The sequence below is a fragment of the Plecotus auritus genome, assembly GCF_963455305.1.
Source record: "Plecotus auritus genome assembly, chromosome: 2".
NCBI lineage: Eukaryota > Metazoa > Chordata > Mammalia > Chiroptera > Vespertilionidae > Plecotus > Plecotus auritus.
In genome coordinates this window covers 93,019,647-93,041,881 of record NC_137771.1, presented here as the reverse complement: position 1 = coordinate 93,041,881, position 22,235 = coordinate 93,019,647, and the positions used below count along the sequence as shown (strand labels likewise).

The window sequence follows — 22,235 nt, the reverse complement described above, 5'->3', positions numbered from 1 at the left end:
CACAGATTTTAAAATGAGAATTTTTTAAATAAATAGGAACTGTTCAGTAATATGAATAAGAAATATGCTATGAGAATAAGAAATATTAAAAGATCCCTCCTGGAAATCCTCCCGGCAACAATGCTGAGGGTCTAGATAACCTCCGGAGAATATATTTTGCTTTCTTGGTTTGGTTTGGACTGGGGTGTTGGGAGGTGACTATCCAGTTTTCTTTTTTTTTCTTTTTAAATAATTCCACATTTCTAGAAAAGTTGCAAGACTAGTACAAAGATCTGCCATACCCCCTTCACCCAGATTCCCCAGTTTTACTCTATCCCCTCCTTCGTCTTTCTCTCCCCTCCGTCACTTCGTTTCTGAGCTATTTGAGACGAGGTTGTAAGCCTGATGTGCCATCACGCCTATGGGCTCCCGTGGGTGCTTCCCAAGTAGAAAGACACTTTCCTCTGCAACCGCCATACAACCACCGGCCTCCGACCCAACACCGCCTTCCAAACCAGGAGCCCCATTCAACTCCACCAGCAGCCCAGCAGCCCCAACAGTGTCATCATTTCCTTTCTGGTTCAAAACCCAATTCAGGATCATGCCTTGTGCTTAGTATCCTCCAATGTGAAAGTTACAGCCTTTCTTTGCCTCTTGTGTCCTTGAAAATCTAAGAGCACGACCTTTCATTCTGCACTTACCCTCAGCTGCGTCAGCCCAATCTTTCCTCATGACCAGTCTTGAACTCCGTGCCCTTGCTGGTACCTCAGGAATAATGTGGGGCTCTTCTTGGAGCACCACCTCCACACTGGGCCTACACGGCCCACCTGTGGAATTGTTACTCTTGATCACCTGACCAGGTGACCGGCCAGATTTCTCCACCATAAAGTCGGTCACCACGTTTTGTTTGGAACTGATGAGAGCTTTGTGGGAAGATACTCCCAGGCAATGCTTTGTTTTCTGATAAAAGACACGGTGCCATTTCTCCATGCTCAGCCTGCGTCCAGTGCAAATCCCTTGACCTCCTCTAGCCTCGTCTGGCAGACAGTGCGCTGTAACCCAGTGCTTGTCATTCTGCTGGAAGCATGGGAAGCCCCGGATTGATGGAGGCCTGAAGGCCAGTCCCGGCTGCGCCTCTGTGAGCCTCAGTCCCCAGGTCCACAAAATGGGGCCGAAATGGGCACTAAATTGATACTAAGGTTCCTTCCTGCTTTGATGTTGAACAGTTTAACTTCTGATTCTCCTGCTGACCCCTGTGTCTGCTCTGTAACTGGCATTTTGAAACAGCCCTTCACTTTATTAATGGAGTGGGTAATTTGGGGAGAGGTGTCTGGAGTCCTCTAGTCCTGGGCAAAGGAAGGGAGGAGTTTAGCATTCTGTGGTGAGTGGCCACATGACCTCGACCTCCCAGTGTTCACACACTATACTCTCCCTGTCTTACTGAGCCAAGTCTTTGGGGGAACAATGCTTATATGGACAGTTCATGAGCATATTAAAACGATCATAATTTTCACTGCTGGAGAAGAGGCTTTCATTGAACTCCTCTGTCTGCTGGGTAAATTACAACACAGAGACAGAAAGCAGATGAGCAGTTGTTTCTGACTGGGAGATAGAGGTGGGGGAATAAAGGGACTGATAGTTAAAGGGGATAGTTGAAGGGTTTTCTTTTTGAAGTGACAAAAATATTCTAAAATTGATTGTAATGATGGTCCCACAACTCAGTGAATATACTGAAAACCATTGATCTGTAAACTTCAAATGAGTGAATTGTGTAGTGTGTAAATTATCTCTATAAAGTGCGTGCGCATGCACACACACACACACACACACACACAGAAGGACCATCACAGAACTCTAAATCTCTCTGTGTTGCTGAAGAGATGAGAAGAGAGGCATCCAGATGTGGTCCCAGGTGAGGCTGGAGAGGAGCTCGGAGAAGGGAGAGTGCTGCAGCTGGGGAGGAGCTGGAGCAAAGGCCCAGGTCTGGAGGAGGCCCTTGAGCAACAGAGATCAGAGCCCAGGGGGTGGATGTGGCTCTATTGGTAGAGCTCGGGGTTTTAACCAGTAGATCAGCCACCAGGTAGTCTCTCCCCACATTCAGGTATGTGGGGATTTCTGGCAAGGATGGGACCTGGGATCAGGCTGCCCAGCACTCAAGTCAGGGACGTCACTGCCCACCTCCCTTCTGCTCTGCCAGCACTGGGAGTGACCTCTCTGTCCTCAGTTCAGGTGATCTCGAGGCTTCAGGGAAGGAAGAAGTAGACCCTCCTCCAAAAAGGCCAGGTAGATAGATGATAGAGGATAGATGATAGGTGATAGATGATAGATGATAGATACAGACAGGCCTTGGTTGATTCCAAGGATAGTATAGAGAGGTTGTCACAAGGAGTACAAAAAAAATCATGGTTTAAATTTTAATTTGACAGTTCCTAGCTGAGAGATGTTGGCAGGTAAATTATGTCTAAACCTCACTTCCCTTACCTGTAAAATGGGCATAAAAAGATGTTTATTTCATGAGGTTGTTGTAAAGATTAAGTGAGAAGATGAATGTGAATCACTTGGTTAAATGCCTGATACATAATAAGTACTCAATAAATGCTCATTCTCATCAGTCATCTTTTTATTATTATTATTATTACTATTATAAACTCACTGTGCACGTAAGAAAACTGAGAGCCTGGAAGCCAGGACTATAATCCAGGTCTGACATCCTGTCGGGTTCTGCCTGCAGATTCTGGGCCCACCCCTCCCTGGGAAAGCTGCAGCTAAATTGGAATAAGCTCTTCCAACTCAACCTGGTGCGGGTGTGGGAGTGCTGGAACCCAAATGGAGGGGGAACATCACAAGAAAGCCCCTGGATGGGATTTGAGGTCCCGTTTTATGGCACCCAGCTTCTGTGAATGAGAGGCGCTTGCACAGGGCTGCCGTGGTTCTGAGGCAGTGCTCCTGGGCTAGGGACATTGGGTGCCTTCCGGCGGAAGTCCCTGCTGACGACTTGGGAACCAGTGTCCATCACGTCATCGTGAGTCCTGCCCTGCTGCAGAAAGGGAGTGTCATCGGGGAAAAGATGATTTGGTTTGGAATTAACAAGCAAAAGCACTCTGGACACAGCTTGTCTGGGGCCAGCAGGAACGCACCGAAGGAGCTTCCTGGTGAGGTGGAGGCCGGGCCGGGCCGGGGTCTCAGAAGCTTTTGATTTCAATGGGCCTTTCACAGGTAGAGGCACAGGTGAGGCCAGTGTCTGACTCTGAAGCCTTTTCTTAGAAGGCACCGCCCTGGGAATGAGTCCCTCCCTCTGAACTCATTTCCTCTTAGGGCTTTGTTCCAACTGGGGTTTCTTTTGAAATAGGAGAAGGCCCTGCACCCAGGGTGGGATTGGGGACTAAAGCAGGACAGCCCCAGCCTCAAACTGCTACTGCTGGCTGAGGAGGCAGCCTTCCCAGCCTCCAGGGAAAACCTCTGTGTTGCCTTATCACTAGAGAAGCCCAGGGATCCAGCAGAGAAGGAAGGGGTGGGGAGTGGGTGGGGGACAGGACAATAGCTCAGTTGTTGTTGCACAAGGCACACCCTCATCACCTGCGTCATTTCTTCTTCCAAGCCAGAAATCCACCCTCAGATGTGCACACAAAGCTGGCATTAAGAGGAGGCATGCACACACCTTGGAAAGCAAAATCGTGCACCCTGGCTTCAAAGGAACCAACTTCTCCCTTCATAACAGTTCAGCTTTGAAGAGTTGTCTGGGATGTCTCTTGAAATGCCTGCATCTTACTGTTCCAAATGATTGGCTCTTTATCAGCAGCAACAAAACTATCATAGAATGGTTCCTAAATTGGTGGTTTATAAACACACTTATTCTTATGCTCAGAAGTCAAAGAAAAAACACCACAAACCGAACACAGTTGCCTTTTTACACCAATCTGTACTTGGGGACTTATGTAGCTAACTGACATAGACCAGGTAGGAACAGGAACATCCCATAATGAGGCCTAGGGCACCTGCTTCACCAAGTAAATCCAGACAACGACACTGGAAATTACTTGAGAAGGGTGTTCCTTGTTTTGCATCTTGAAGGCAGAGCTCTGACAGGTTGAGGAATCCCTGCCCTGGATGTCCATCTGCTCTGAGAAGTCACTTGTCAGGGAGGCAGTGGGGACCCACAGGTCCTCAGAGCCGGACTGCCTGGCTGGAACCTAGATCTGCTACTTACTGCTCCTGTGAGCCAATCCGGGCCTCAGTTTCTTATTCCCTAAAGTGGGCATTGCAATTGTCCCCTGAGTGCAGTTACTACACAATAACTATTGAAAACAGTGCTTAGCAAACTGAAAGAACTCACCATTAAAGGTGCATAAATATGCAGTCCACCTCCCTGAGTTTACGTAAGGAAACAGAAATTCAGAGACTGGAGGCTAATTAGTTCAGAGTCCAGTCCAGAACCCAGACCTCCTGGCTCATGGTGCAGTGAGTATGGAATTTTAAAAACTTTTAATATTATTATTATGCATCAATCAAAAGGCTCCTAGGTGGCACTAACTTTTTAAAAAATTAGAGCAGGAGTTGCAACCCTGGCCAGCTCAGGCTGCTCACAAACACATCCTTGGTCCCAGCAGATTGGGAACCGCAGAAAATGGAACTGTGTGGCCATAATGGAGTCCCAGCCCTACGTCCCCTGCCCTGGGCTTCCTTAGTGCTCTACCAGGGGAAAGCAGAGCATTCCACAGAGTTCTTTGCATTCTAGGACAGCCCTGTAGGGTACAATATAGCTAGAAAAGCTGAGAGATTTGCCCAGTGATGGATGGGTAGCTAGGTTGGGACTCAAACCCTGGTCTCCTGGCTCCAAAACCCAGTGTTCTTCCTCCTGGATCACACCCCCTCAACCTGTTTGTCATAGTTCCTCAGAAAGAAGGAAACATGGGTTGTCTGGGGAGGAAGGCCCGGGACAAAGTGAACTCTTCCACGATTAAAAAAGAAAAATGTCACTTGGGTTTTTATAGACTACTAAAGGCCCGGTGCACAAAATTCGTGCACGGAGGGGGGGTGTCCCGCTACCCAGCCTGCACCCTCTCCAACCTGGGACCCCTCGAGGGATGTCCAACTGCCTGTTTAGGTCCGATCTTACCAGGATCAAGCCTAAACGGGCAGTCGGACATCCCTCTCACAATCCAGGATTGCTGGCTCCCAACTGCTCACCTGCCTGCCTTCCTGATTGCCCCAAACCGCTTCTGCCTGCCAGCCTGATCACCTCCTAACCTCTCCCCTGCCAGCCTGATTGATGCCTAACTGCTCCCCTGCCAGCCTGTTTGCCCCTAACTGCCCTCCCCTGCAGGCCTGGTCACCCCTAACTGCCTGCCCCTGCAGGCCTGGTCACCCCTAACTGCCCTCCCATGCAGGCCTAGTCCCCCACAACTGCTCTCCCCTGCAGGCCTGGGTCCCTCCCAACTGCCCTTCCCTGCAGACTCAGTCTCCCCCAACTTCCCTCCTCTGCCGGCCTGGTCACCCCTAACTGCCCTCCCCTGCAGGCTTGATCACCCCCAACTGCCTTCCCTTGCAGGCCTGGTCCCTCCCAACTGCCCTCCCCTGCTGGCCATCTTGTGGAGGCCATCTTGTGTCCACATGGGGGCAAGATCTTTGACCACATGGGGGCATCCATCTTGTGTATTGGAGTGATAGTCAATTTGCATATTATTCTTTTATTAGATAGGATAAAGGCCTGGTGCATGGGTGGGGGCCAGCTGGTTTGCCCTGAACGGTGTCCCAGATCAGGATGGGGGTTCCCTTGGGGCACAGGGTGGCCTGGGCGAGGGGTCTGTGGTGGTTTGCAGGTTGGCCATGCCCCCCAGAAACCCAAGCAGAAGCCCTGGTATCTGGGATTTATTTATCTTCTATGATTGAAACTTTGTAGCCTTGAGTGGAGCCAAGCCTCCTGCTTGCTCTGTGGCCGCAGCCATTTTTGTTGGGATTTATTTATCTTCTATAATTGAAACTTCATAGCCTTGAGTGGAGGCCTAGGCTGGCCAGGGTGTTCGGAAAGCTTGGCTTCCTCCATTACTGGGGAAACCCAAGCCTCCTGCTCGCTCCGTGACTGCAGTCACCTTGGTTGGGTTAATTTGCATACTCACTCCTGATTGGCTGGTGGGCATGGCTTGTGGGTGTAGCTCAAAATTTATTAAAAACTTAAGACTCAAAAACACTCCTAGAAGACTCAAAAACACTCCTAGAAGAAAACATAGGCAGTGACATTTCTCTTAGCAATATTTTTCCTGCTATCTCTCTTTGGGCAAGGGAAACAAAAAAATAAACAAATGGGACTATGTCAAACTGAAAAGTTTTTGCACAGCAAAGAAAACCCTCAACAAAATGAAAAGACAACCTACTGAATGGAAGAAGATATCTGTCAATGATACACCTAAGTTGTCAATGTCCAAAATTTAGAAAGAACTCATATAACTCAACTCTAAAAAAACAAACAATCCAATTAAAAAATGGACAGAGGAGCCCTGGCTGATTTTGTTCAGTGGTTAGAGCATTAACCTGCACACTGAAGGGTCACAGGTTCCGTTCCTTGTAAAGGGCATGTACCTGCCTTGCAGGTTCGATCCCTGGCCCCAGTCAGGCCACATGTGGGAGGCAGCCAACCGATGTGTTTCTCTCACATCAATGTCTTTCTCTCTCTCTCTCTCTCTCTCTCTCTCTCTCTCTCTCTCTCTCTCCCTTTCTCTTCTCCCTCCCTTACATGCTCTCTAAATATCAATGGGGAAAAATACCCTTGGGTGAAGATTAACAAAAAAAATAAAATTAAATTAAAATAAAAAATGGGCAGAGTACCTGAATAGACACTTCTCCAAAGAGGACATACAGATGGCCAATAGACATATGAAAAGATGTTCAACATCAGTAAATATCAGAGAAATGCAAATTAAAACCACAATTAAATTTGCATCTGTTAGAATGGATATCATCAATAAATCCACAAACAACAAGTGCTGGTGAGCATGTGTAGAAAAGGGAATTCGTGTGTACTGTTAGCGGGAATGCAGATTGATGCAGCCACTATTGAAAAGAGTATGGAGAGTCCTTAAAAAAATTAAAAATGGAAATGCCTCATGACCAAGAGATTCCACTTCTGAGTATATATCCAAAGAAACCCAAAACACTAATTTAAAAGACTATATACACCCTTATGTTCATTGCAGCTTTATTTAAAATAGCCAGGATATGGAAGCATCCAAATGCCCATCAATAGACAAGTGGGTAAAAAAACTTCTGGTGCTTATATAAAATGGAATATTATTCTACCATAAAAAAGAATGAAATCTTACCATTTGCAACAGCATGGATGGACCTAGAGGGTATTATGCTAAGTGAAATAAGTTAGTCAGGAAAGTCAAATACCAACAGACTGATGATTGTGAGAGGGGTGGGGATTGGGGAACTGGGTTAAGAAGGTGAAGGGATCGAGAAGTACAGATTGGCAGTTACAAAATAGTCATGTGGATGTAAAGTACAGTATAGGGAATCTATATATATAAAAGCCTAAGCAACTGTTAGGACTGGATGACCAGATGACTGGATGACCGGCTGGTAGCTATGACATGCACTGACCACCAGGGGGCAGTTGCTCAACACAGGAGCTGCCCCCTGATGGTTAGTGTGCTCCCACAGCCAACCTCCACCCACCGGCCAACCTCCCGTGGTCCCTCCCTCCTCTTCTCCCCCTCCCAATGGCCTAGATGGGGACTGGGCGAGATGACCCCAATTAGCCCTGATTGCTGGCCAGGTCGAGGGACCCCATCCATGCACGAATTTGTGCACTGGGCCTCTAGTAGAGTCAATAATATTGCAATAACTATGCATGGTGCCAGTTGGATAATGGAAATATTGGGGGAATGCTTTGTAAAGCAAATGATTGTTTAACCACTATGTTGTACACCTAAAACTAATACAAAATAATATTATACATAAAAGAAATGCTAACAGGTCAGAAGGCAATAATGTTCTTTGCTGTGTATAGTACAATACCTTGAAGGCAAGCTGTTTAGGAAATAAAAATTAAAAGAGATTCAGTTGGAAATTGCTCTCAAAGGGTTATTACTTCTCAAGGTCAGTTGGCTCTAGTCACCTGTACTTTTTAAAATTTTTATTATTTTTTTTTATCCTTACCCTAGGATACACTGGAGAGGAAGAGGGAGAGAGAGAAACACTGATCCCTCTGTCACCTTCCACATAATTCCTCCTACAGACTCCATGGATTATAAAAATTATCTGATCTAAGAGAGGCCTAGAGGTCTCCAGGCAAGCATTCCTTGGTCAATGCTAAGGCCCCCTTTTGGATGTTTGCCGCACATATTACTTTATTAAGGACTCAGAAAAGTGCTGTAGTGAAGAAACCAGTTTAATTCATCATTTTCTAGACTTATTTGATCATGGAAATTTTTTCCCCTCTAACATCCATTAACATCTCTTGGGTTATTTGAGACATTGTCTGAGAACATTCTGATTAAGTCCAAGCTTTCCTCTCTCTCTTACTTTGTACAAGGATCTCAATAAAATATACCTAAATCATAAAAGGTGCACAAAAAGTGTTAGCTAAGTGAATGAAGAGATTGACAAATTAATGAGTGAATGACTCAGTGGATTTACTATAAGTTCTTACACACCCCAGTGGAACCCTTGGCAGCAATGAGCCAAATATTCAACACCCACTCCCCGTCGCCCATGAGGAGAGACTGCATGAGGGATCAGAAAAGGGCTCCTAGAAATTCGGGCCCAGAGTGCTGCAGTCACCTCTGTGCCCAGCCAGCCTATGAGCCCTGCTGCTGCTGCTGCTTAGACTCCAGGCAGAGCAGAGGAAGCGTTGGAGTCTGGGACTTAATGTGGATAATGTGACGGGTCTGACAAGCTGGGACATCTGGTTGGGACCCATTGCCTTTCAAAAAAGGTGGGTAGTTATGTAGTACGGGGGGAAAGTATGCTCTGGGTCCACAATTCCTTGTCCAAAACCCTTGGGCAGCTGTGTTAAGGATTCAGAATTCGTATTTTTAGGAAGAAATGGCATACAGTGCCGATACCTTACGTTGTGTAACTCCACTCACAGAGGACCCGGGCACTGCCCCATAAGCAAGCATTAATATTTCTGAAATAAAACATGAAGATAGGTGAGATAAATAAAACCTATAAACAGTTTCAAGTCAGTTCAGCTCAGATTTTGCTGGCAAATGGCATCAGATATTTAAAAACAAAAAACAAACAAACAAAAAAAAACACTGGCTTGCATAGCTTTCTGGATTTTAGGATTGCAGATAAGAGAGTGAGAGTCTTTCATGTGCCTCTCACCAAAAGGACACTTGCTACAAAGAGAAAGGGGTGGACAGCGAGTCCGTGCAGTAAATGTAAGGACTTCTCTTTGTGGAAAAATCACATCTCCGGCACATCACAGTACTCTTTCTTATTTGTAAACAAAATACTCCTCAGTGTTTCATTTCTGATTAACACACTTTGGACCTTGCTTTAACGTTGTTTGCTTTGAATTGGAATCCACTCTAAAGGGAATCTATCTGCCCTTGAAAGACTTACAAGAACTTTAAGCTATTTTAACTATGAAGAGGAGGAGGCCTAGAAAGAGGGGGTTTCCCAGGGAAAGGGTTGAATAACAAAGTTTTAATGTGTTACCAGTAAATTTCTAACAGTGATCAAAGTGTCTGCCATTAGGTGAAGCAATCCAATCATTTTTAATGTGCCCAGTGACAGTGACACAATGATTCATTTCTCTTCTTATACGAGCTTCTATGAACTCAAATATCAGTCTCTATGACTCCTGGCTTTTGGTCTCAGATTCTAACTTAGAAAGAATGGCTAAATGCAGACTATCTCCTGTCACAATCTTCAAGGGGCCTCCAATTTATTTTCTTAAGTGCTAAAACAAAATCCTCACAACATAATCAGCTATTATTTGCCTCAATAAGTGTCTATGTTATGCAGCATGAGGTACTTGGCCATGATGATAAACAAGTGGCAGTGTTCAAACTGCCTAATGGTTCTATATGTCCAGCCTAGTGCACATTGGAATGGAATACCGAGGCTTCTGCCTATAGAATAGCTGAAGTATACTCCTTAGTGTTCTGGCAAAGTTGAAACTCCAAGACTGTGCCTTCTCAGCCTCAGGCCATAGGTGCATTGACAAAGAAAAGTAAAGATTTCACAAAATCCAAGGGCAATAAAGGCTCTCAAATAATATTGAGCTTATGCTTTTACTTCAGGCAGGACAGCACCTAACTGCTCAGACCCATCATATCCACCTCTGTGTCCAAAGATCTCCCAACATAAGAACTGGCCAGTGCTGGTAATCTATTCCTGGGTCTAAAGTCCCTAACCATCTGTTTGTGCCAGCCCAGCCCAAAGTTCCCAGATAATAGGCCGATTACATTATGTCACCGGAAACTTAGCCTCACCGGGCCCTGAGCCTTAATAACCTCACAAAGGGAATTTCCTAAATCTCATATCCAGCTGGGATTTAGGACAATGGGTTCCATTCCATGAATCTTTAATTCCTGAAAATGCCAATAAAAGTCGTGTGTGTTTCTCTCTACGTCTTCAAGGTACGAATCTGAGGTAGCCAAGTGGCTACAGGAGGTGATGCCAACGGTGAAGCCACCGGCATCCAGCTCCTAGGTGGCATTTGGCCCTAGAAGCTGGGAGGTGGCAGCAAGCTCAACCCAAGGGCCAGGGGCAGAGAAATGGCATGCAGCACACTGGGAACAGAGCTCAGCAGAGTCAGAGCTCACTCAGCACCCAAGGGAACAGGAAATCAAAGCTGAACAACTCAGTGGCCAGAGGCCCTGTGCCTCCTGCCTGGCACTCTGAGTAGGGAGATCCTCCTGCTCTCAGGGGATGGTGGCCGAGTGGGAAGTGTGTGCAAAGGCCATGAAGAGTGTGCAGCGGATGAGGCAGGGGGCAGAGCCTGAAGAGAAGTCAGCCTCTCGAGGCTCCGTTCTGTAGGCAGCTCGTGGAAAGCCCTAGAACAGTGCCTGCCACACAGTGAGTGCTTGCTGAATGTAAGTGCTCTCCTAGCTTCCTGACCCGCCCTTCCACGCACCACATTCTTGACTTCCCTATGAGTGGGGTCCTCATAGTTCAAGCACTTCTCCTTAGAAATACTTGAGTAGAAACCCTGTAGTCAGAACTTTGTAGTGAAAGAAACAGTGTAAAGATTGGCAATTAAAAATAAAACATTAAGTGCTGGCCTGTGTGGCTCAGTTGGTTGGAGCATCGTCCCATGTACTGAAGGGTCGAAAATTCGATTCCCTAGTCCTGGCAGGTATGGGAGGCAGCCAGTGGATGTTTCTACCTCACATCGGTGTTTCTCCCTATCTCTTTCCCTCTCCCTTCCTCTCTAACATATCCTCAGGTGAGAATTAAAAAATAAATAAATAATAAATAAGCCCCCATTAATATCACATTCCCAAAATAACAAAAGTAAACAGCCAGAGAACAGGTTAGTGGTTACCAGGGGTTAGGGATGGAGGAAGGTATAACAGGTGGTAGAGAGCAGTTCTGCATCTTAATTTTGGTGGTGGTTACAGGAATCTATCACCAGTTTAATGTGATAAAGCTGCACAGAAGTTTACACAGGCACAAATGCCTGCGTGTAAGACTGGTGAAATATGAATAAGCTCTGTGGATTGGACCAATGGCCATTTCCTGGTTTCACTATCTAGTTCTGCAAGATGTTACCATCGGGTGAAACTTAATGAAGGGTACAGGGGACCTCCTTGTGCATTGTTTTGCAACTTCCTGTAAATCTATAACTTTTTTATTTTGTAATAAGAATTTTAAGTGACTGAATCCACGTGAATGAATTACATGTGAAATTTGCTAAACAGTTAAGGTAAGCAGAAATAGATATATAGACAAACTCCTAATTATATGCACTATTTTGTTCTGAGATGAACTTTCTACATGTTCCTCACTAAAGGATTGGGAAAACACTTATCCAGAACCTTCACTTTGCAAAACACTCACCCAGTGTAGTTGCTATGAAGAGTACCTTCTAGAATTGTGCGGTATACAACCTGTGCAGTAATACACAGCAACCCTGCCTTTTGCCAGCTCCAGCAAAGGTGTATCTCAGTCCCTGATTCTTTATTCCCATCATTCTGGTTTCATGATCTATTTCTGTACTTCAAACTGCTCCACATTCAAGCCAGTCTGGATTTTTAAAAATCTTATTTGTGTATCAGTATTGATGTTTTGATTATAGAGAATTTTCAGTTTTGTACTTGCTCAATCTTCAGACATACAAACAGATCTTTTATTCATTTATTCAATAACTTGCAGATAAGTGCTTATATGAGCTATAAAGATTACTTTCTGTAGTGTTATTCCGACCATGGTGGACCATAATGCACACAGGCATCCGTGCAGGCCGTGGTTGAGGGCACTTCATGCTCCTCTCCTGGCTACTCTGCAAAATGCTTCCTACCTAGCAATGGCTTCTCTCTGGAGCTCTGGTATAGATCTAATGGCCCAACTTGTTGGCAGAAAGGGAGCTCCAGAGTGACAGCTCCTTGAAACAAGACTCCCCAGGATGCAGAAGTGATTCTGTGTTTCTCTGTGGCTGCTGTTGGGCCCATTCACAACTTTGCTGTTCACAGCAGGGCTGGTCCGAGGACAAGCCCCATGCAGGCTCAGTGAAGGGAAATAGGTGAGTAATGGGCAGGGATGAGGAGGTGGTGGCAGGGGTGTGCGGGGAAGAGGGCAGACAGATGAGACAGTGCCTGAGCCAGTGACTCAGGGAGCTCCCCTTTGTCCGGAGGCAGAGCTTGCCCAGGCCATGGAATCCACACCCAGCACAGGTTCTTTCCTGATCTGCTCCTCCTGCCCCCAATTTCCCATCACACACAGGTGTGAGGGATGCACAAAGGCTGCTTCCTGAGCCCGGAGTGGGATAAGGCCAACGGGTGATCCCAGGCTTTGGCTCTCCCTGTGCTCCTAAAAGGCGGCTAGCCTTGCTGGTCTGATAAAGGGTTAGAGATTAGCTAAGAGGGAGTGGGGCGGGAGTGATCTGCAAGCCCCAGGATCCAAAAGTTCTCCTGGAGCACTTTGGGTCTCAACACATGCACTCACTCACACTCACACACTCTCAAACACATGTGCACACATGCTCATATACACACACCTGGGATTACCGATTACTGATTCCCCCATCACCAGCCCTACTTTCTGATCAGGTCTGGGGCAGGATAGAGGCAGCATGGCAGAGGAGCTAAAATATTTACCTTTTCTTTTCTTTTAGGGAAGAAAATGAAAGAAGAAGGGAGCATGCAGACTGCAAAGGGAGATTTTGCCTAAACTCCACTGACCTGGCCTTGCAAGCAAAGAAAATGCTGCATAATTTACAAAGGAGGAGAGGAAAACCCCCTTTCATCCTTCACTGTCAGACAAGTTTGAATCCTAGCTACATGACCTACCAGCTGTGTGGCCGTGGCAAGTGTTTTTTATCTCTCTGTGCCTCACTCTCCTCGTTTGAAAAATGGAGATGATGATACCAACTTCATGGGATGATGATACCAACTTCCCAACTTCTTGGGAAGGCTTGCAGGGTGACACTGGGAGAGAGCACAGAGAATGCCTGGCGCAGAGGCAAGCACATTGGGATGGACTTTCACCCTCCAGTGGGACCCCTCCTCGTGCGCAGCTCCCACAGAGATTGTTTCCACTGTTCTGCCCCCCTGAATTCTTCCAGGGCCCCTCTCAATCACCTGCTTCCCCATCATCCCTTTCCCCTAAGAGGTCAAGAGCTGGCCTTCCTATGCCTGGGTTTCCTCACCGTCACCCATGTCCACAGCCTGCCTCCCAGACCTAGTCACAGTCTGCAGGCCACTAGTGACACGTGGCAATGCCTGGCCCTGAGCAGGAATCAGCAAGTGGAGGGGTTCCACTCAGGGTCCTGCCCCACTCCTCAGGGTCCCCTTTTTCCGTTCTTCTGTCCTCCACCACAGGGTAGGTTGAGCACAAGAGTGGCCTTCAGTGAGCATTCACGCCTTCCCAGCACTGTGCTAGGAGCATTTCCCCTGTGACCTACAACAACCCGGACTTGGGACCTGCTCTCTAGCCCCAGAGCCCCCTCTGTCTTTCCCAGGAAAATGACTGAGGTTAACAGCGTGCTGTGGTGAAGATCAAAATCAACAGCCTCACTGTGGGAAAGGAAGAGGAGAAGATGGAGGAGCAGCAATGGGGCTGTTGACCCACCCAGTTTGCCCAAGACTTAGTGGTTTCCCAAGACACGTCACTTCCATGGCTGAGACTAGAGGGTGCTGGGCAGACTGGGCCAGCTGATTACCCCATCAGCCACTCAGTCATGATGCCCGGACCCCAGCAAAAATTGGTTGCCGCTATAACAATGGCTCAGCCCTGCAGTGCCAATTTTAGGAAAGTCCTTAACTTCTCTGGGCCTCAGTTTGCTCATCTTTAAAATGGGGATAGCCATGGTTACCTTCTCACAAAACTGTCGTTGAGCAGAAAAGGGATCAAGCGCATGGGCATCGCGAACAGTGCCTGTTGTGTGCAGTGAGCCCCCACAGGTGCCAACATCAAGCCCTGGGAAGGCTCCTTGTCCACCTGCCAGCTGCTGGCCTGGCTGCTCACTCGCTGTCTCCAAGTCTCAACGCCCTGGCCTGTCAAGTTGGTTCTGGGGCGAGGTTAAACAATGACATAAAGCTTGTCTTCCAGATGCAGGCCCTCCAAAACACAGGTCTCCTCCCCTCTGCGGTGTTCACCTCCCACAGTCTTTGGGGAAGAAGAAAAGCGGAAGGCAGAGAGCTGGCTGAAAAGAGACTGTGCCGAGCCTCTGCTGGCCAGGCCTGGGGTAAAGAAAAGGCTGTGTTTTTTTTAAGGAAGAGATCGAAACCTAAGACTCAGACGGGATGGAAAACCCCAGTCCCTCCTGTCCTTCAGCACCAGACGCCAGACGAGGAAGTCTCTCTGCCGAACAATGGTGAAAGGGACCTGGTGAGGGAGGGGCCGGCAGCGAAGAGAGGGTGTCAGCTGTGTCCCAGCGTCAGGCCATGCAGCCAGCACACCTGACCTGCCGGGGTGGGGAGGTGGAGCAGAGCCAGGGCCCTTGGTGTGCAAAGGCCACGCGGCTCAGGCATCTCTGTTAAAGCATGTGGCCCCATTCCATTTCTTTTGACCTCTGAGCCCTGGCTGAGTTTGGGGCAAATTCCACACCCTCCTGGACCCCCAGCATCCATGGCCCCAGTGCTGGCCGCGGGTTTCTCTTCTCTCTTCCAGGCCCTGGTTGTCTGGCATTGGTCTCCAAGGCATTTATGTGAAGGTCAGTGGCTCAGATGTCGCTATTTTTTAACATTTATTAGATGCCAATGGCATGCTGAGCCGTGGAGGAAGCAGAGGTAGACAGAGTGGGCGGGCACGTACCCGGCCTGAGATAAACAAATGCGTGGCATTCCAGAGCTCTGAGGGAAGAAGCCCCGCAAAGCCGAGGCCGGCAGCTTTGTCCGGGTTGTCACCTTCCCGGGCCTTCTCAGAAGTTTCCACTCCAGCACTTAGCGATAGGATAAAGCAGAGCCTAAGGACTTGGCTGCCGCTGCAACGCTTAGCCACCAGCACCACATGGCCAGCCACTCCCCACATGACATGCTTTGCTCCCATGGCCCTTTGGCTCCCTTCCCTCCAGGCGCTCAATAATAAAAGAACAGCTGGAGACAGGGAACAGTCACCCTAACCTGGAACTCCGCCTGTCCCTCCTCCAGGGAGCGGGGGTTGAGGAGTTGGTCTGACCCAGAAGGAAAAGCCATCACTTTGGAAGGGGTCAAGGGGGTGCAGCGGGAGGGGTCAGCAGAGCTAGGAGTGCAGGAGTGCCTGGAGGGATGGAATCCACGTTTTCCATTGCCTTTCATCTTCCAGCTGACCCTCACCTCCTGGCTGAGTGCGCTCAGCACCCTGGGTGCAGCATAAGAGCACCCGGACCAGGGCTGAGGCTGGGGCTGGGGCTGGGGCTGGGCTGGGGTGGGCGGAGCAGGTGTGTGGAGTAAGGGCTCTGAGAGGAGGCTGGGTTCCAGCCTGATTCTACCCTGACTTGGGACAATTATTTCACCTCTGGGCTTTAGTTTCTTCATCTGAAAAGCACAGGGCTGGAGTGTGATGAGTTCACAAAGATGCTTTGAGCTCATTCGGCAGTGTGTGCTCCTGAATGAGCAGTCGCCCCCTCCTGGGGGACAGAGGCGGAGGTGAGGTTGTGGTGGGAGGGCTGTCTGGGCTCCCGTGAGAATGCTCTTCACGTCTCTCTGTCACACGGCCTCCCCAGGTCTTCTGGGTTTGGTACTGGAGGCCCCCACCCTCCAGCACACATCCTCGCTCCCCTTCCAGTGACTCACGGCCACCAGGACACAGTGCCCCAGAGCATGCCTGCCAGGCAGTGCCCACCGGCCCTCTCCCAGGTGCCTCGGCAGGGACCTGGCTGGGTCGTCAGCTGTTCCTAAGCCCGGGGAGCTCCTTGAGTTACAAAGTGGAGAGGACATGGAAACTGAAACAGGAGAAGCAGCTGCGTGGCCAGAGGGCTCCTGGGGCAGCTAGGGAAAGACAACCCGGCCAGAGTGACCACATTATTTATTGGTTCTCTTGGGAAGACATATATGGTTAGGAAAATAACCTCTCCATATCACAAGACACAGTCCTGCCTTTTCGTGGCTCACCAAGCACCACCAAACTCACTCAAAGGCAGCTGCCAGGCTTGGGAAGGGAAGTACCTAACGATCACATGTGGGCATCACAGTTATTTTTCCCCAAGCGCCTCACAGGATGTGGGGTTCAGAGAAACTGCATTTCATTTCACAGGGCGGAGGGAGGCACCCCACTGAAGGGGAGGGTCTTACTCAGGGCCATCCGTCCAGCCACCCCAGTGAGCCGGCTGAACTGTCTCAGGGCCTGAGCCAGCCTGTCTCTGCCCCAGGAAGTGATTCCAGTAGCCAGGCCTGGGATATTTTGAGAAACAAAGGGAATTAGCCCCCACAAAAGCCCAAAGCATTCCCACCACTTCACAAACTACCACCCTGAGCTGCAGAGAGGAGAAAGGCAGGGGTGGGGAGGCTGGGCGAGGGAGGAGGAGGAAGGCTGGCCAATTGGAAATGATGTCATGTGGCCACAGCTAAAAAAACACTGGCTGCTGCGTGCTGGGTGCTGGGGCTGCAATGCCAGGCCAGTGCTGGCTGGGGAGTGGGTCTCACCGGTTGGATCAAGTGGCTGCTTTCCTGGAAACCGGGCTTCTGGTTGCTAGGGCTGATAAGGCGGGGAAATGCTCCCTCCCCACCGCCGGGTTCATGGGAAAACATTTTGACATTGAAGAAGAGCTGGGACATGTTAACCGCTGAGAAAAAGCAGAGCAGCCCCGGCTTAGTGGCTGCAGCTACCAGCCCTGCTGGGACTCGAATTACCAACTCCAGGGTGCAGAGGCCAAGGAATCAGATGGTGTGTGCCCCTGAGACTGTTGGGGCAAATCCCAAAGGACATACCACCTACTGTGGCTCTGGGGCACCTTGTCTTCTCCCAGTGTCCCCTAAAATCCAGTTTCCACTCTAGATGGCTGAACCCTTGCACCACACGTGTGCAGACGACTCCCTGGAAGCGAGTCCAGGCACTGCACACTTGCTGATGCGGCACCTCAGGCCAGTGCCGAGAAAGGTTACCCCGGCCAGTTAGAAATGACCTGCAGCAGGTGCAGGAGGCCCCTAGGAGGCCCTAATTGGGTCAGAGCTGTGCTGGCAAGTGTGGCCAGAAGGGCAACGACCTTGGAACCCTTCTGTGCTGAAGGTTGGGGCCATGGGGCAGCCTGCAAGGAGAAATGTTTGGGGTGATTCAGGAAATAAAATCCTTTGGCAGAGAGCCATGGCCGGCCTAAGGTACACTGATTTCTGCCCTATGACAAACAGTGTTGTAACTAGTGCCTCCACGTCCCCGTCTTCATCCACTCAGAGTTCAGCTTCCCTGAGATGTGCGAAGCACAGGCCCTCTATTGGGAAATCCAAGTGCCCACCAAATGCCCAAGACAGCTTTGGACCCACACACACAACTAACAATTTCAGTTTTTCTCTGATATTCCCTGTAGGTATCTGCGAGCTCCAGGGAGCACACTGAGCTCAGAACAGCAAGATCCAGATGCCCCTGTGGGGGGAGCCCCTACCCTCTCCACCCCCCAGTCCTGCCCTGTAAGTCATCCTGGGAGCCTGAGTGCCCCATCATTTCCCTCGGGGTCTATCTCTGCTCTAACTGTGGCAGTGAGAGCTAATGGGCCCCCTACTGCTCTGTGGCTCTCTGTTCACCACCGATACCCTCTAAAGAACTGATTGTGTTCCAGGGAGGCATGGGAGTAATGGGGAAGAGGAGGAATAGAAGCAGATGAGAAAAGGAGTCTGAAACCAGCAACCCCGTGAGACCAGATAGGAAAGTGGGAGTTGGGGTCAGGCAAAGAGGCATGCCATAGACAGGAACCCATTGGCACAGGCTTAGGAAACAATGAAAAGTGCAAAGGCAGATAAATCTAATTTTTACAAAAAGATTTTAAAGAAAGGGTTGAAAAGTTGAAGGGAAAAAATTTGGCCAATTAGAAACAAGGCCATATAAACACCTTCATGCATGCATACATACGCACACACACACACACACACACACACAGAAATAGAGAGATGTAGATGTAGATATAGATGATATAAATACAGATATGAAAGTGAGAAAAAAATAAAGAGCAAGAAGTAAATATTTTATTAGAGCAATAATTTGTATTCCAGAAAGCTAGTAGGAATAAGCACTTTGCAAATTTAAATATTCTACATGACAGATTATAAATGCAGTCGTATTAATAGTACTGAGCAGTAATTCTATTATGATTGGACAATCTTTCTTTTTGAAACCTTGGTTTAGCATTTTCTAACACAGTGCTTTAAAGGTCATATTTTGATACAAATCCCACCTGGGCCATTATTGCTGGGTGACCCTGGACAAGTCCCCTAAGTACTCTGTGCCATCTGCAAAGGGATTTAATAAGAGTACCTATTCAGGAGGTGGCTGGGACAATTAAATGAACTCACTAATCCGAGTAAAGCTCTTAGAACATTTCCCAGTTAACAGTACAGACTCAGAAATGTTAGCTGTTATTATCATGTGAGATAATTATATGTCTTCTTTAATTTGGAATTAACTGGAGGCTAAGAAGCCAGTTAGAGGAGTGTTTCAATCATCCAAGCAGGGGGTGATGGTGGCCAAACGCAAGGAAGTGGCAGTGAGATTAGAGAGAAGGAGCATTTGAGAAGTTGAATCAGTTGACTTTGGAAGTGATAAAATATGGGTGTTAAAGAGAAAGGAAAAAGCAGTCAAGTGAGACCTAGAAGTTCCTAGCCTTCTAGGAAGGAATATTAACCAAGAGAAGGAAATAAGGGAGGTCCAAGGGTAGTGGAGAGTAATAACTAAGTACTTACTATGTGCCAGGCAGCAATCTAAGCATTATTTGTATCCAGTTTTTCGATCATCATAAATTATGAGATGGTTATTAGTACCATTTTACAATTGATAAAAGCAATCCACAAGTCTGTAATTTTTTCAATGTTACATAGCTGATATGTGGGGAGTTAGGATTTGAGCTCAGGCTGTCTGGCTCCAGGGTCGGGTCCACAACCTTACCCTCTCCCCATATAGCCTTTCTGAAAGATAAGGAGTTCAGTTGCATTTGAGGACATCTAAGATGATATGAGGAGTAGTCAGTTGGATATAGCAGCCTGAAACTCAGACAAGAGGTGAGAGATAGCAACTAAGTTAATGATTTCAGACGTGGCGGCATAGCGGTAAGACCACTGCCGTGGACGTGGACAGGTAAGGAAGGGAGACTGTGCCACGTGAGGAGGCAGAGTCAGCTCCCAGCCCCCCATGGGGACCTATGTGTTGGGTGCTTTTCATTGTGGACACAAACATATCACAGTGACTTCATGTAGAAGGTTTTTCAGCTGCCCTTTTTGGTGAAGCTGCCCCGTCCTGGTGGGAGTCACACCTTGACTGCAGCAGCTCACTGTCCCTGAGCCCTGGAGGCTGAAACTGAGCAAACAGCAGGTGCCTGGCCAACCTGAGGCTCCCAAAGGACACTGAGCCGATAACAAGTGATGCCAAAGCAAGGTGTCTGCTCAGTCACCTCCTGACATACTCCCCTGAATCCCTTTCCTAGAGTCAGTTTCCCTTGTTAATCTGGCTCTCTGACAGGTCCCACATCTACCTGCCATTCTTTCAATAACTATTTTCTTTGCACTCCTTTCTAACCTTTGTAATAGATTAAGAAAGGGATTATATATTACCACCTAAAAGAAACAAGCACCTCTAAAATTTTATTGGGGGGGGGGGAAATATAGCCATAAAGAATGACTGCCCTTTATCATAACAAGTATCCAAATGTACAAATGTAGCAGGTATGAATTCTTCCACCACACCTGCAGTGTTATGAAAAATGTCTCATTCAAAATTTTAAATTAAATTACATCCCAGTTCCAGCCCCCATGCAATGGACTGAATGTTTTTGCCACACCCAGAAAATGTATATGTTGAAAACCCTACCCCACAATGTGATGGTGTTTGGTAGTGGGGTCTATGGGAGGTCATCAGGTCATGAGGGTGGAGCCCTCAGGGTGGATTAGTGCTCTCATTAGAAGTGCTACCTGTCCCTGACTCTCCCCCTTCCCCTCCACCCCCACAGGTGAGGACACAGCAAGAAGGTGGCTGTCTACAAGCAAAGACAAGGCTGTAAGCAGCACCAGATCTGCTGGTGCCTTCATCTTGACTTCCAGCCTTCAAAACAGTGAGAAATAAATGTCTGCTGTTTAAGTCACCAATATATGGTATTTCTGTTTTAACAGCCCAAACTGACTGAGACACGGCCCTTGCCAAGGTTGGTTAGAATAGCCAATGTTAAACGCTCATGCCCCTCCACCCTGCTGCATGCAGTAATTCACTAGCTTCTGAGAAATGGAGACCCTCTCCTTCTGTACTAAACAGTCACTGTTTCTTCTTTGCTGCTTAGTTCCAGTCCTAGGGGCTGATTCTCCCCATCTGCCATGCCCTGCCATCTTGAGCTTTCCTCTCCTTTACCAGTGTTCCCAAGGCCACGGGGCCTGATGGCCAACCTCACAGTCACATTTACCCCAAGTCCCCAGAAGTGCTGTCAAGGAGTGCCCTGGCCTAGTGAGCTATGAATCCCGCAGTCCTCTTCCCCGGGTGTATCCACAGCCCCCTGACCCTCAATCCCCCGGCCTCCCACACACAGGGCACACCTCTTGTGGGAATCCAGCTTCTTGCTCCTGCAACTTCTAGGACGTGAGAGGAGACTGTCTTCGGGTACCAAGACAGCAGAGAACACAAGAACTCCACAAAAGAATCCCTTTGTTTTTCCCTATGGGAAAGAGGAAATTACTTCTTCCTTTTGCTGTCTCCTAAGGAAGGGGATGAACAAATATAAAATTAAATATCTCAGTTCCAGAGCTGAGATGGCAACAGCCCTTAAAACACAACTTCCTATATAATAAAAGGTTAATATGCAAATCAACCAAACAACAGAATGACCAGTTGCTATGATGCGCACTGACCACTGGGGGCAGGTGCTCAACACAGGAGCTGCCCCCTGGTGGTCAGTGTGCTCCCAGAAGCCAGGCTCATGACTGGCAAGCGCAATGTCAGACATCCCCCAAGGGTTCCCGGACTGCAAGAGGGTGCAGGCTGGGCTGAGGGACCCCCCTGAGTGCACAAATTTCATGCACCAGGCCTCTGGTTTTAAATAAGAATCACTTATACCCTGGCTGTCATGTCTCAGTGGTTAGAATGTCTGCCTGTATACTGGAGGGTCAAGGGTTCAATCTCCCGATCAAGGGCACGTACCTGGGTGGCAGGTTCAATCCCCATCTCCAGTTGAGGCATGTGTGGGAGATAACCAATCAATGTTTCTCTCTCCTCTCTCTCTCTCTCTCTCTCTCTCCCCTCATCTCTCCCTCCCCACTCCCTTCCACTCTCTCTTTAAAAATCAATGGAAAAAATATCCTCACTCCTTGGGTGAAGATTAAAACAAGAATAATTACTTATGATGTAAAATGTACATTGGCTGATATTATGGCTTGAAGCAAAAGAAATCAACTAATTATAGCTTAAACAAAAAAATAGGTATTTTTCTTAAGAAAAGGGTACCTTGTCAAAGCAGAAATGGGGCCAGGACTCTGAAAGGA

The 22,235-nt window shown here is 48.1% G+C and overlaps 1 long non-coding RNA gene across 1 annotated transcript; it reads left to right on the top strand.

The window, feature by feature from the left end:
• Nucleotides 1-14,787: 14,787 nt before the first annotated feature.
• On the top strand, nt 14,788-20,853 carry LOC308242186. The gene is made up of 3 exons (XR_013959930.1): nt 14,788-15,307; nt 18,095-18,194; nt 20,720-20,853. It is a non-coding gene; the product is annotated as an uncharacterized lncRNA (long non-coding RNA).
• The last annotated feature ends 1,382 nt before the right edge of the window (nt 20,854-22,235 follow it).